This window comes from Notamacropus eugenii, chromosome 5 (assembly GCF_028372415.1).
Source record: "Notamacropus eugenii isolate mMacEug1 chromosome 5, mMacEug1.pri_v2, whole genome shotgun sequence".
In the NCBI taxonomy this organism is placed as follows: Eukaryota; Metazoa; Chordata; class Mammalia; order Diprotodontia; family Macropodidae; genus Notamacropus; species Notamacropus eugenii.
The window spans coordinates 352,855,397-352,869,760 of NC_092876.1; the positions used below are offsets into that span (position 1 = coordinate 352,855,397).

The 14,364-nt window shown below is 35.7% G+C and overlaps 1 protein-coding gene across 46 annotated transcripts in view; it reads left to right on the plus strand.

Annotated features, from left to right (window-relative positions):
• The window catches only part of ZBTB20 (zinc finger and BTB domain containing 20), a 1,002,935-nt gene that overhangs the window by 590,205 nt on the left and 398,366 nt on the right, over window positions 1-14,364 (plus strand). For 3 of the 46 annotated variants that reach the window (XM_072616760.1, XM_072616761.1, XM_072616757.1), the window contains exon 1: window positions 1-14,364. This exon is cut by the window's right edge and continues 18,552 nt beyond it. The exons of the other annotated variants lie outside the window; for them this stretch is intronic. The gene's annotated coding sequence lies outside the window, so the exon portion shown is untranslated. 46 annotated transcript variants of the gene reach the window in all.

Consider the following 14,364-nt stretch of genomic DNA (forward strand, 5'->3'; position numbering starts at 1 on the left):
GGGGAAAAGGTACAGTACTGTTATTCCAAGGGTTCTTAGGCTTATGATCCTAGACTGTCTTCCTCAGAGTCTGTGAGAAGGTTGTTATCAAGGTGGTGGCAAGGTTTGACTTACTTTGACAGATGGTACCTTCTGTCTCTACCTCAGATTGTCTTGCTGGTTCAGCTAGGCTAGCTTGCTTGCTATAATCATGAATGATTTATATAAAGGATACCTTATAAATGCACAGCTAGGTAGCACAGTGTATAGAGTCAGGAAGAATTGTCTTCCTAAATTCACATCTGGCCTCAGACACTTACTAGCTGTGTGACCTTGGGCAAGTCACTTAACCCTGTTTGCCTCAGTTTCTTCATCTATGAAGTTTAGCTTGAGAAGAGGGACAGCTTGGTGCAGTGGATAGAGCACCAGTGCAGGAGTCAGGAGGACCTGAGTCCAAAACTCACTTCAGACACTTGACACTCACTAGCTGTGTGGCGTTGGGCAAGTCACTTAACCCCAATTGCTTCATCCTGGGTCATCTCCAGTCATCTTGATGAATATCTGGTCACTGGATTCAGATGACTCTAGAGGAGAAGTGAGGCTGGTGACCTGCACAACCCTCCCTCACTCAAAACAAAGTCAACTGCAAGTCATATCATCATTTCTCTGATGGCATGGTCTTCTTCAGCAGTGAAGGACAAACACACAAGCTTGAGAAGGAAATGGTAAACCACTCCAGTATCTTTGCCAGGGAAACCCCAAAATGGGGTCACAAAGAGTGGTACACTACTGAAACAACTGAATACCAACAACCTTATAAATAGGACAGTACTATACTTATATTTTACAATTATTAACTTTTTAGAATTTTTAACATTAAAATGATCAACTTTTCCTTTTTGAAGAGTCCCTTTTATTTTAAATACTTTAGAAAGGAGATAGCTGGTGGTGTATATTGCACCCAAAGTAATCAAAGAGAGAACTGAGGTTGTATTTAATGAGTTAGACTAATTCTTTGGTCCTTATCTAGTGTCTGACTCTAAGAAATGTCATTGAGCAATAGATCCCTTCCCCTACCCTCCCTCCTCCAATAAAATTTTTCAATGGTTTTTTGTTACTTCTAGAATAAAATACCAAATCTAATCTTCAGCCTGGCATTTAAACCCTCCACAGTTTGGTTCCCACTCATGTTGACAGTCATCTCACATCATTCCCCTTCACCTGATCTCCATTCTAGTCAAACAAGCCTGTTAGCTACCCTTCATACCAGCTAGTCTTTGCATAAATGGATCCTCATTTCTGGAAGGTACTCTTTCCTGATCTCTGCCTTGTGGAATCTCTAGCTTCCTTCAAAGCATAGCTCAGGTGCCCCTCTCCTAATCAAGATCTCTCCTGACCCCTAACTCTCTTTTCCTCCTCATATCTTATATATCATTTCTTAGGGGTGTGCTACAGCCAGCTTTAACAAGCTGATGCATCTGAGTTGATTGTTAAATTTTCACCTCTGAAATTGGCAGACTTATAAATGAGTTTGATTTATTTGTTTTTTAACTATCTAGACTTTGAAAAGTGATGGAGAAGATGACAGTAATTCAGATTAAGCTTAAAATTGTCTTGTGGATACATTCTTTCTCCCCAGAAAGTCAGCTGTTAAAACATTTACCAGAACACTCCTGAGTATTGTATTGTACTTACTTGTATGCATGGTATATGACCTCCAATAGAAAGTAAGGTCCTTGAGGACAGGTACAATTTCATTTTTGCTTTTGCATCTTCAGCATAGTGCCATGTACAAAGAAGGAACTGAATAAATATTTGTGGAATTGACTTGAAAGATCCTGCCCAGGAGGGGAAAGTGTTGTTCTTTTGTTTGTTTGTTTGTTTTTTGCCACACCACAGTCCGGGCTATCATACACTGAGTATTCCCACCATCTTGTCTCATAATTAGTTAGCAGTATACCCTAAGCCTAAACTTGGAATGGCATTAGAAATAAATTTGTAGATTTATCTTTTTAAAATATTACAATTGATTCAGTCTTTTACAAAACGTGCTGCTCCTTTTTATTAGACATACATGAAGACTGTCTCTGAATCTGTTCTTGTGGTGTGGCACTCAAAGTTCTGGAATGCCAGTTTGTTACATATGGTGAAGGATTGGCAAAATTGATATTCTAGATGAAAAAGTAATGTAGAAATTAAAGTGGGCTGTTGACTGAGTGTTGATCGTCAGATCATTTTAGAAGTGGTCTCTGGCTAAATAACTGAGGTGGAATATAGGGCATAGAGCAAATCTAGGTGAACAAAACTGCTGCATAATATATGATTTTTAAAAGGTACCAATACAACTTGGAAAGAAATTTTTAATACCAAAAGTAGGAATGAGAAGAGGATATAGAAGGTTTGGGTTACACTCCCTATAAAAATTATTTTGTTTTCCACTTTCTCCTTCAGGAAACTAGCGATAAAAAATAGGTCTTTTATGACAAGGATGGTATAAATACTAATATTAAATGCTTTTAGATCTTTAAATTGAAAATGTAGAAAAATTCAGGCTAGAATGTTCTTATAGGGCTTAAATTTATAAATGCCCATTTTATATTTCAGCATATTCATACAGTGAGAGGTATGTCAGTGCACAGTTGAAGAACAATAAAGTAGTACTATAGGCTCTGTTCTTATTTGCAGATAAAATAAAAACCTTATTTTATGTTTTATGAAACATTTTTCTTGCAGTAATAAAACTTTACAATCATGTTGTAACCTTTAGTTTACGTGGATTTTTGCCAATTGTAATATTATTTGTAGGATATCCGAGTGACACCTGGACTCTTATTTAGTCAAGCATTGAGCATTTATTAAGCACCTACTATGTGTCAGGAAGTGTACTAAGTACATGGAAAAGAAGTTGATGAAATGGTTAGTGAAAAACTAGTTTTAAAGACTTGTTTCAGTTTCATTGTTTCAGCTGTAAAATGGAGATAATAATAGTATCAAAATACCAGGGTTGTTGTGAGAATAAAATGAGATGATAATTGAACAGTGGCTGGCCTATACAATAGGTGCCTAATAAATGCATGTTTACTTCCTTCTATTTTTAGAATTATACCTGCATTTTAAGTATATGGCAGCCAGGTGGCAGAAGTTTGCCACAGCCACAGTCCAAGCTAGAAGTTATAAACTATGAATGTAAGCCAAGTTTGGCCTTGGAGTACAAAATAAAGCAAAGCAGACATTAATAGAGTTTTGTCATGATAATCACTGGTCGAAACAGACACTCTTTTCCAATAATCCAAAAGGCTAATCTACACATGGACATCACCAGATCATCAATATCAAAATCAGATTGATTATATACTTTGCAGCCTAAGGTGGAGAAGCTCTATACAATCAGTTAAAACAAGACCTGGAACTGACTGTGGATCAAATCATGAATTTATTATTTCAAAATTCAGACAAACTGAAGAAAGCAGGGAAAACTATCAGACCGTGTAGGTCTCTTATGAATATAAAATGAAAGTGATGAGCAGATGTAAGGGAGTAGATGTGGGAGATAGAGTGCCTAGGGAACTATGGACAGAGATTTGCAATATTGTACAGGAGGTAGCAACAACAACAACAAAAGTATTCCAAAGAAAAAGAAGAACAAGAAAACAGAATGGCTGTCTGATGAGGCTTTACAAATAGCTGATGACAAAAGGAAAGCAAAAAGGAAAAGAAAAAGGGAAAGATATGTCCAACTGAATGCAGAATTCCAGAGAATAGAAAGGAAGGATAAGAAGGTTTTCTTAAATGAATAATATAAAAAATAAAAAGGAAACAATAGAATGGGAAAGGTAAGAGATCCCTTCAAGAAAATTAGAGCTATTAAGGGAAAGTTTCATGTAAAAATTGGCATGATAAAAAAAACAAAAATGGTGGGGATTTAACAGCAGAACAGATTAAGAATAAAGTGTCAAGAATATGTAAAAGGACTATATAAGAAAGATCTTTACATCACTAATAACCACAATGACAGGGTTATTGATCTAGAGCCAAACATCCTAAAGAATGAAATCAAGTGGGTCTTAGGAAAGATTGCTAATAATAAGGCTAGTGGAGGTCATGAAATTCCAGCTGAGCTATTTAAAATCCCAAAACATGATGCTGTTAAAGTGCCACCCTTAATATGATAGCAAATTTGGGAAACACAAGAGTGGTCACTGGATTGGAAAAAATTAGTTTGTGTCCCAATCCTAGAGAACAGTAATGCCAAGGAATGTTCAAATTACCAAACAGTTACTCTCATTTTACATGCTAGCAAAATTATGCTTAAGATTCTGCAAGCTAGACTTACATAGCATGTGAACCAAAAATTACCAGAGGAGCAGGCTGGTTTTCAAAGAGGCAAAAGAACCAACATTTGCTGGATTATGGAGAAAGCAAGGGAGTTCCAGAAAACATCTACTTCTGCTTCATTGACTATACTAAAGCCTTTGACTATGTGGATCACAAAAAAATATGGAAGTACACAAAGAGATAGAAGTAACAGATCATCTTCATTGTCTCCTGAGGAACCTGTTATGGACCAAGAAATGAACATGGAACAACTGATTCATTTAAGATTGGGAAAAGAGGACGACAAGGCTGTATGTTGTCACTTTATTTATTTTACTTTTATGCAGAGTACATCATATGAAATGTCAGGATGGATGAATTCAAAAGCTTGGATTAAGGTTGCCAGGAAAAATATCAACAATGATTTCATATTTCATATGCAGATGACACCACTCTGGTAACAGAAAGTGAAGAGGAATTAAAAAACTTCTTGATGAGTATAAAAGAGGAGAGCTGACTTGAAGCTTCACATCAAGAAAACTAAGATCTTGGTAACTGATCTCATTACTTCCTGGCAAATAGAGGAAGAAGAAATGGAAGAAGTGTCCATTTTTATGTTCTTGGGCTCAAAGATCACTGTAGATGGTGACTGCAGAAGTGGTGCTCCTTAGAAGGAAAGCTTGGCAAATCTGGACAACATATTAAAAAAGCAGAAACATCACATTGTCAATAAAGTTCTGTATAGTAAAAATTATGGTTTTCTCATAGCAATGTATGGCTATGAGAATTGAAAGGAAAAAAGGAAAGCTGAGCACTGAAAAATCGATGCTTTCAGATTGTGCTGCTAGAAAAGATTTTTGAGAGTTCTCTAGACAGCAAGGAGGTCAAATTAGTACTTAAAGAGATTAATTCAGGCTGTTCACCTTAAAGTCAAATACTGAAGCTGAAGCTTAAATGCTTGGCCACATAATGAGAAGATGGAACTCATTGGAAAGGGCCCTGATTTTGGGAAAGATTGAAGACAAAAGGAGAAGGGGAGGATAGAGAGATAGTTCCCTGAAAACAGTGAGCGTAAGCTTGGACAGACTTTGGGAGATAGTGGAAGACAGGAAGGCCTGGTGTGCTATGGTCCATGGGATCTCAAAAAGTTGGACCTGACTGAACAACAACATGGAGATAAGCTATTTTGCTGAAATAGATGAACAAACTTTTCTAAATCTTTTTATATCTAAACTAGAGCCTTTTGCTAAAGCAACTAAATTTAAGCAAACTTTAAATAAGCATTATATTTCGAGATGATCCTTTTAAAAAAACTGAACTATAAACTAAACCAAATACCAAATATTTATTGTCACTCTTCCAGGCTCTCTGAGGAATTTAGACAATAAAAATTACTAAATTTTGGCATACATTTTGATCTTGAGATTACATCCCAAGAGTGTGTCTGGCATCCTTTGAGGGCAAGGCTCTCTTTTTTATTTATTTTTTTTGTCTTTGTATCCTAACCACCAAATACCAGAAACTAACATATAGTGAGTGATTAATAAATGTGGAATTGAATTAATAGAAGTAAAAGATCCAAATAAAATGTTCATAATATCATTATTTGTGCTAACAAAAACTTAGAAACAAAATGTGTGCCCAGGGATTGGGGAATGGATGACTAAATTATAGTATATGAATAAAATGAAACATGACATTATAGAAAATGATGAGTATGAAGAATTTAGAGAAATATGGAAAGCCTTTAATGAAGTGATGCAAAGTGGAGAAACATATCATTGACTACAATAATATGAAGTCCACATAGAGAGACAACAAAACTCAGGTCACTTAAATCAATCAATGTAGGTACCATACTGTCAAAATTAAAGGACAAAATCTTCTTTCTTAGCAATAGATATGCTACATTTCATCAAATATATTTTTAAAAAAGAAGTTGCCTGGGTGCTCGTTGAGCAGTATCCATTTTGAAAAGCAGAATGAATCAATTATTTTTAAAAATAAGATAATTTTGTTTACGTAAAATTGAAATGCTTTTATATGATCAAAATTGATGAAGCTATGAAAAGAAGGGAAAGAACTGGGGAAAAATCTTTGCATCAACTGTCTCTGATTGCATATGTTTAATATCCAAAATATTTAGGGAATTAAATATATAATACCAAGATTCTTTCTCCATTGGATAAATTGGATATGAACAAACATTTCTTAGAGAAAATATTAACTTAACAAGTATATGAAAGATTGCCTGTAATCAGTAAAAATAAAAATATTGCAAATTGAGAGAACTCTGAAGTACAACCTGAAACCCCATATTTGGCAAAAGTCACAACACCTTGTCAATGTGGAGGCACTGCAGGAAGAGAAACATACTGATGTGCTATTGGTGGAGCCATGAATTTGACCAATCCTACTGGAAAGTAAGTTTGAATTACACTAAAACTTTGACTAAAGTATGACTAAAATGTTTATATTCTTTTATTCAAAAGTCCATTGTTAGACATATACTCCAAAGAGATTGGATAGAGAAAGAAAAGTTCTATGCATTTTGTAGTTCCAAAGAACTGAGAAAAAAAAGTAGGTGTCCATCACTGAGAAGTAGTTATACAAGGCTTAGCATATAAATATGATGGAATCCTGCTGTCCTGTAAGAAAAAAATGAATAGGAAGAACTCAGAAGATTACAGGAAGACATATGAACTTCTGAAGAGTCAAGTAGTTAGAACTAGAATAATACACATGATGACTACTGTCCATATGTACATACATGTATGTGCTTGTACATGTGTCTGTGAAAGAAGGAACAAAAAGAATTTGAAACTCAAAATTTGAAAAAATGTTAAAATTGTTTTAGATGTAATTGGGGGAAAGCAAAATACCATATATTAAAATATATGTTAAAAAAAAAACCCTAAATGCTATATAATTACAATGACAAAGCATTTGTCTTGGAGCAGAGTTGAGAAAATAAACTTTTTCCTTACTTTATATGTGTGTGTGTGTGTGTGTGTGTGTGTGTGTGGCAGAGGTTGGTGGAGGGAGATGTGCTAGAAAGGAGAGAAGTTCGAATGAGCAGAGAAACCTATGGCTGTAAAATACATACTTTTGAATAGTTTTTTTCTGAAATGTTTTTCTTATTTTTTAATTTTTGCTACATGGAATGGTTAATTGGAGAAAACGGGAGTGATATATTCAGAAAGAAATATGATTTTTTTAAAAAGCCTCATTAAAAGTAAAATTTTAAAAATTGAATGACAACAGGATAAGTATAAAGATAACAACACAAACTACACCACAGTCAGTACCTGATTAATGTAATCCCCAAATGTGAGTTCTGAGATGTTAGAGATTATTCAGTTTCAACCCCCTGATTTTACAGATGGAGAAATCATCCAAATTTTGTCTTCTCTACCAACAAATCCTGCTTTTAGCTCTATTGACAGTTAAAAAATTGGGTCAAAGTATTTGATTTGTTAATATCTCTGACACTTAATGTTGACTAAACTATCAAAGTGTTACTTTTTCAACATTTCCAGGTTTGAGCAAGGGCAAATTTAAAGTATTTTAAACTATTATTAATAATGATAAAAATAATGTGGAGCATCAGTAGAACCCAGTGAACAGAGAGCTGGCCTTGGAGTTAGGAAAGACATCTTTTAGGTCCCATCTCTGGATCTTATTGAATGTGTAAACCTGAACAAGGCTCTAAAACTCTCAGTGCTTCAGGCTACTTAGACTATAATCTGAAAAACAGGTAATAATCTACATTAGGAGAAGGAATTCTCAATACTCATGAAAGCATAGATCCAGTGTAAACAATAATAATAATATCTAACAATATATTGATTTATATGTAAAAAAAAGTGTTTCAAAGAAAAATCTCTTGTTTGGAGGAAATTATAAAGAAGAGTTCATCAAGGCCAGGTGAAGAAGAAACTGAAAGTTTCTATACCCATGTATATCAGATCTTTCCATGGCAGTTGCAACATTTGTAAAGCAAATTTCTAGAACCTTAGGCATGACCATTTTCAAATATAAGTACAAATGTATTTGCCTAAGTTGAAGAGACAATATTTTGGGTTATCCATGCCTCTACTTTCTTCTGTTATTTCAAATAAATGAATGTTGATTATTTTTCTAATTATTTTTCAAACTTTCTTTCCTTAAGAATCCAGGTAGTTTTTATACACATACACACACACATATATTATGTATGTATATATATTACATATATACATGCATTTTACATATATATACATATACATGTGTGAAATTATATATAAGGCAATGTGAGTTGAAAGAATACTAAATCAGGAATCAGAATATCAGGGCTCTGATATTCGCTCTACCGCTAACTTGTTAAGTGACTTTGGACACCTTTCTGGGTCTCCTTTTAGTGTTTATGAAATGAATACATTGGACTAGGTGACATTTAAGGTTCTTCTTGATAGGGGAAAAAGTGTTCCAATGTCTAGTGTAAGCATGAAAAAAAACAAACAAATCTGACAGCAGCTATTTTCAATATATTAAGCCTTCCATTTTTTCTAGAGTGAAAATTTTAACCTTTCAGGAAACTCCAGCTTCTATCCTCTTGTTCCCCAACAAAGGAAATCTAGAGAAAGCATAAAGGAAGACTTCTTTCTTGGTCTGCTGTCTGGAATAGTACTCCTCTACACCACACCCTCATTTACTTCATTACTTATTTGACTTATAGGAATATTTTTTAGAACTAAGCAAAATATGGAAATATTTTATTCTTCAAATGATATTGCTATTCCTTTTTAAAATTGAAAAAAATTAATAAAGACAGTGAATTCTTTTTCAGAAGCTAGTTAGGTTACCCCTTTATCTCTTCTTCCTTTTCTACACTACACTCAACAGAGCTTTGGCCTTCTTGCCTCAACCAAAGATAGTGCTTTCATTTGTCCCCTGACACGTTCATCTTGGCTTACCACTCTCCCTGTCTGTCTGTGCTCCCCACCTTACCCCTCACAGAATAAGAGAATGATCCTAACCTCTCTGTAGCTTTGGTGCTTTATGATCTATGGGCATGTCCTATTTCTAAATAGTTAACAAATATTGAGTACCTGAGTTAAAAGAAATGTTTCTGTGCCTGATGAAATTACACCAGGGAAGCCAAATGGCTGAGCAGAACTGTGATTTAATGACAGTTGTTTTGGCCTCTCTCAGAAACTGTCCATAACAAAAGTTTACCTATACTTAGTCATTTGTTTAACTTGAGGAGTCACATTACAGCTCTATGACTCAACCTCCCTCTTGCAGACATTGGGAGAGTAAAAGAAATAAAATAAAATAAAAATAACTTTACAGCTTAACAATACCATCCATTGTACACTAGTGCCAGCCAGGGAGAAGATATCAGGAAGTGGCCAGATGGGCTTGATCAGTACATGTTTGTTAATTCCAGAAATTTTTCAGATATTTTGAGGCCAATTTCCTGATGGAACAGTGATGACAAAGGAATACAGTCCTTTGAGGATGAGGAATATGATGATGGTCCTGAATTTAAGTTTCTTTGATAAGAGCTTAAATTTATATATAGTGAAGAACATGATGAAACACTTTACATACTTTGTCTCATCAAAACCTCAAAACAGCCCCCTGAGGTAAATAGTGCCAATGATATTTTACAGAAGAGAAAAATGGTGTATATTTTCTTCTCCTTCTTGCCTTTCGAAGTCCTTTCCTGCTTTAAGGCACACAGCTGTTAAGTGCAAAAGGCCATATTAGAAATTAGATCTTCCTGACTACAGGCCCAGAGCTCTGTCCACTGTGTCCACTCTGTCCCTAAAACAGTGCCCTAACCCCTCAGGACTACCTCTAGTTTCATGAGGGGCTGGGCCTTTGTAGCAGAGCCCTGAAGACCAATAGGAGTGGGCAGGTGGGGTGGATGCCTAAGAGTACTCTTTGTATATGTATTGTATTCTTACTGTCAATCCCTCTAGATTATAAACTCCTTGAGGGAAAACAACCTGGATGTGGTTTTGTGTTTTGTTTGTTTTTAGACTCCCAGCATCTTCTGTATGAAGCCATTTACTTCAGAGACACAAAATGAGTGCTGAGTTGAATTTTTGCTGAATGTATAAAGTAGTTGAAGCTGCATAGATGAGGACAACTGTAGGTTTTTTCCCCCTAATCTCTCCTTTTGACATCTAAAAGCCCTATTAGTTTTATTTACTTACAGGTTGTAGAGCAAACTACCACAGCTTCAGGTTGTGCTATTAAATTAGTCTAATTCAACCAATTCTATTTGGGGATTGTAATTGATTATTCAGTAACAGCTAAAAACCACATGCTGGCTAATTTCCAGTGTCTGCCGAGGAAGACAAATTATAAAATGTACGAACTATCTTTCTGGATATGTTCTCATTCCCATAGCTAAATGTTAATTAGTTTAAATGATGTAATAGTATGCCTTGATCACAGGTGTTGTCACATGAGATTGCATATGACCTTGGTTCTCTCTCTTTTCAAATGTAAGACTTGAGAAGTTTATTTGTGAAATTCAAACAGTTTCATCCATTAATGACCACTAATGCCCATAATTAAGGTACAGACTGTTAGTTAGAATAGATAGCATCTTTGTTTAAATGTAAACTGAGAAAAGTTCATTGCCTTTGGCAATTACTAAGAATCAATGTAAACTAGAAAGGACCTTAGAAATCATCTAACCCACTTCCTTTATTTTATAGGTGAGAAAAGGGAAACCTAGAGTGATTAAGTAACCAGCCCCGGGAGCTACAGACAATATGTTCTTTCCTATGTAGCTGAGATACAGATTTAGACTTCAGAAGATGTATGACCTTACCAGTAGGGCTATTTCTCTAGCAACTTAAGTAATAACAACTCTTGTTCCTCCCATGAGTTCTTGTGGCCAAACAAGTTAATCTATTGGTGGCCAACCTTTAATCCTCTCTGAATGGAGCCAGGTTGGTCATTCATGACAGATACAAAGTTCCTCAATGTTCCAGTTCTCAAAACCTTTAAATTTTGGCTCTGGGACCCACACAGCACAATAAAACACAGGATTAGAATTTTAGTGGGGAAAATGGAAATTATTTTAGCTACTGTGATAATCTTCTTCTTTGGCTTTTTCTGCTTTGCAATTTAGTTATGTCTCACTCTCATTCTAGTTTCCTTTGGTTTCTCATTATCAAAGTGTCAGGTCCTATCTTCAGTCTGCAATCAACTGCCTTCTTTATTTTTTTTCTGCCACCTGAACCATATTTCTTTCCACTTTTAGGGTTTAATTAATTGCCTAGATTATTATGGATAAAGGAGAGGGAACACTTGTGGTGGGCAATGGTATGGTGAGAAAATGATTTGATTATCAGTTTTAAGAACTAACGATATGAAACAAGGGGCCTTAGAGGTCAGATAGTCCAACCCCTCATTTACTGAGGAGACTTAGGCTAGGACAAGTAAAGAGTCCTGTCCAATATTATAACATTACTAAGAAGCAGAGGTAGTATGAACTTCAGTCCTCTGAACACAACAAGTTCCATGTTTTCCCATGTCTCATGTGGCAAGACAATGGGCTGGGAAACAAATGAGTGTAATACAGGAAAATATTGTAAGGCACCTCATGTTCTGCATGTAATTTGTCTTTTTGCTCCTTAGATATGTATTTGTATATCGATATTATATTCAGAAAATAACTGTTGTTTATTGTACTCAGATCAATTAAGGAGGAGAATATTATAGATTCACAGTGGTAGTGAGAATCAAAAGAGACCCTAGAAATCTAACAACACCACCAATACTCATAATAATAATAGCTAGCATTTATATGACACTTTATTGTTTGTAAAGTGCTACACAAATATTATCTCATTTTTTCCTCATACCAACTCTGGGAAGGAGGTGCTGTTATGATCACCATTTTACAAATAATGAAAATGAGGATGAGAGTTAGTGATTTACCCTGAAAAGCATCTGTATTTGAAGTCAGCTCTTTATGTCTCCAGGCCTAGCACTCTATCCGATGTACCATGTAGCTGACTTCCATGCTAGGCTTATGGTCTCCAGGTTATTTAGCAGAGAGAAACATTTTTCTAGAGTTACCACACCTGGCAGCTTGTCCCTTGCTACATTAATTTCTGCTCCTTATTATATTAATTCCTGTTCATCTACTCCACCAGAATAAATGGAAATGGTCAACAAGTACAAAAAAAAGATATTCAGCCTTTTATATCTTTGTTTGTTGTGCAGTGAAATTTGCCATGGTAAATACATTTCAAAAGAAGGAGTTATTTTATTTACATACAGCAAATTTTCCATTTCTTGTTGCCTGCGTCAACATATATTCCATGACCATACAGGACAGGCTCTTCATGAAGTAAGAGTACTTAAAAAAAAAACCCAAACAAACAATAAGAGCAAAAAATACTAACTTAATTAGTACCTGGAGAGTGGGTATAGACCTAAACAATGAAAAGTCACTCCTGCACACAACCAGTACAAGACATAGTGCTACCTTCATAAGCTTCACAGGGAGGAATATGCATGTTTAAACCATATGTGTCCCTCTAATAGTTGGCAAATGTATTCAACCACAGAAAAACTAAAATTAGCTTTCTTTTTGGCGGGAAAAAAATGACTGGCCTTCCTTATGATGAAGATTTATTTCACTGTGTTTCTTTTGCAGTTTTTAAGTGAGATGCTTTAGAAGACCTAGAAAATTTCATTGTAAAAGTCCTTTATTGTGTACCTTTACTGAGATTTTAAAGGCTATAAAGAAAGCATGAATCAATGAAAGCTTCATTAATACAAATTCTACAGCTTGAGGGTCCCATTCAACATGGTATGTGCTGAGGCACACTGAATGGTCGAGAGGACAGTCAGTAAGTCAAAGGACATTTATTAGGCATTTACTATGTGCTAGACACTGTGCTAAAGGCTGAGAATAAAAAGAAAGTTCCTGCCAACTAGAGATATGCTGTTTCTATTGTAATCTAGGCTACTTTATTGGTTTGTTGTTGAGTCTTTTTAGTCACGTCCAACTTTCCATGACCCCATTTGGGGTTTTCTTGGCAGAGATACTGGAGTGGTTTGCCATTCCTTCTCCAGCTCATTTTACAGATGATGAAACTGAAGCATGCAGGATTAAGTGACTTGCCCAGGGTCACACAACTACTAAGTTTCTAAGGTCAGATTTGAACTCAGGTGCACCTAACTCCAAGGCCAGTTCTTGTACTGTACCAGCTAGCTGCTCACTTTACTTAGTATATATGTGTTTGTACACACACACACACACACACACACACACACACACACACACACAGTAAAGTAGCATAGGCAAAAAAAGAGAAGACCTAAGACATAACCTTGGGAAACACCCAGGGTTAGCAGTCATGACCAGGATGAAAATCCAGCAAAGAAACCTTGATAAGGAGGGATCACACAGGTATGAGTAGGACCAAGAGAAAGGAATGTCATGAAACCTAGAGAGGAGAAATTGTACAAGAGGGAATAGTGATCAACAGGGTCAGATGGTTCAGAGAACTTGAGAACTATGAAAATGGAGAAAAGTTCATTAGATTTGGCAATTAAGAAGCAATTGGCAACTTTGGAGAGAGTTTCCACTGAATGATAAGGTTGGAAGCCAGATTGCAGAGGGTTTAGAAGAGAATAAAAGAAATCACCTACTACAGGTGATAAAGAGTTTAACCATGAAGGGAAGGAGCGATGGTGAATGATACCTATCAGAGATAATAGGTTCAGGTAAGGTTTATAAGAATGAAAGAGACATGGATCTATTTGTAGGAGTCAGGGAAAGGGGTGAGTAAATGGAAAGAGATTAAAGATAAGAGATTAGAAATACTGGAATTGGGAAGAGGATGATCTGCTAGAGACTTTCTGGGAGAAAGGAGTGAAGTTGAAAAAGATACCTGAAGCATATGTCATGTGGAGGAGGAGATTGCCTGGATCTCTCAAGGAACAGTTTCAATTTTTTCAGCAAAGAAGGTAAGGAACAGGATGGCATGGAAGGCTTGAGGAGAGGTGAGAGGGTTTGGAACAACCACCAGCTGGATGGGATAGCAGATT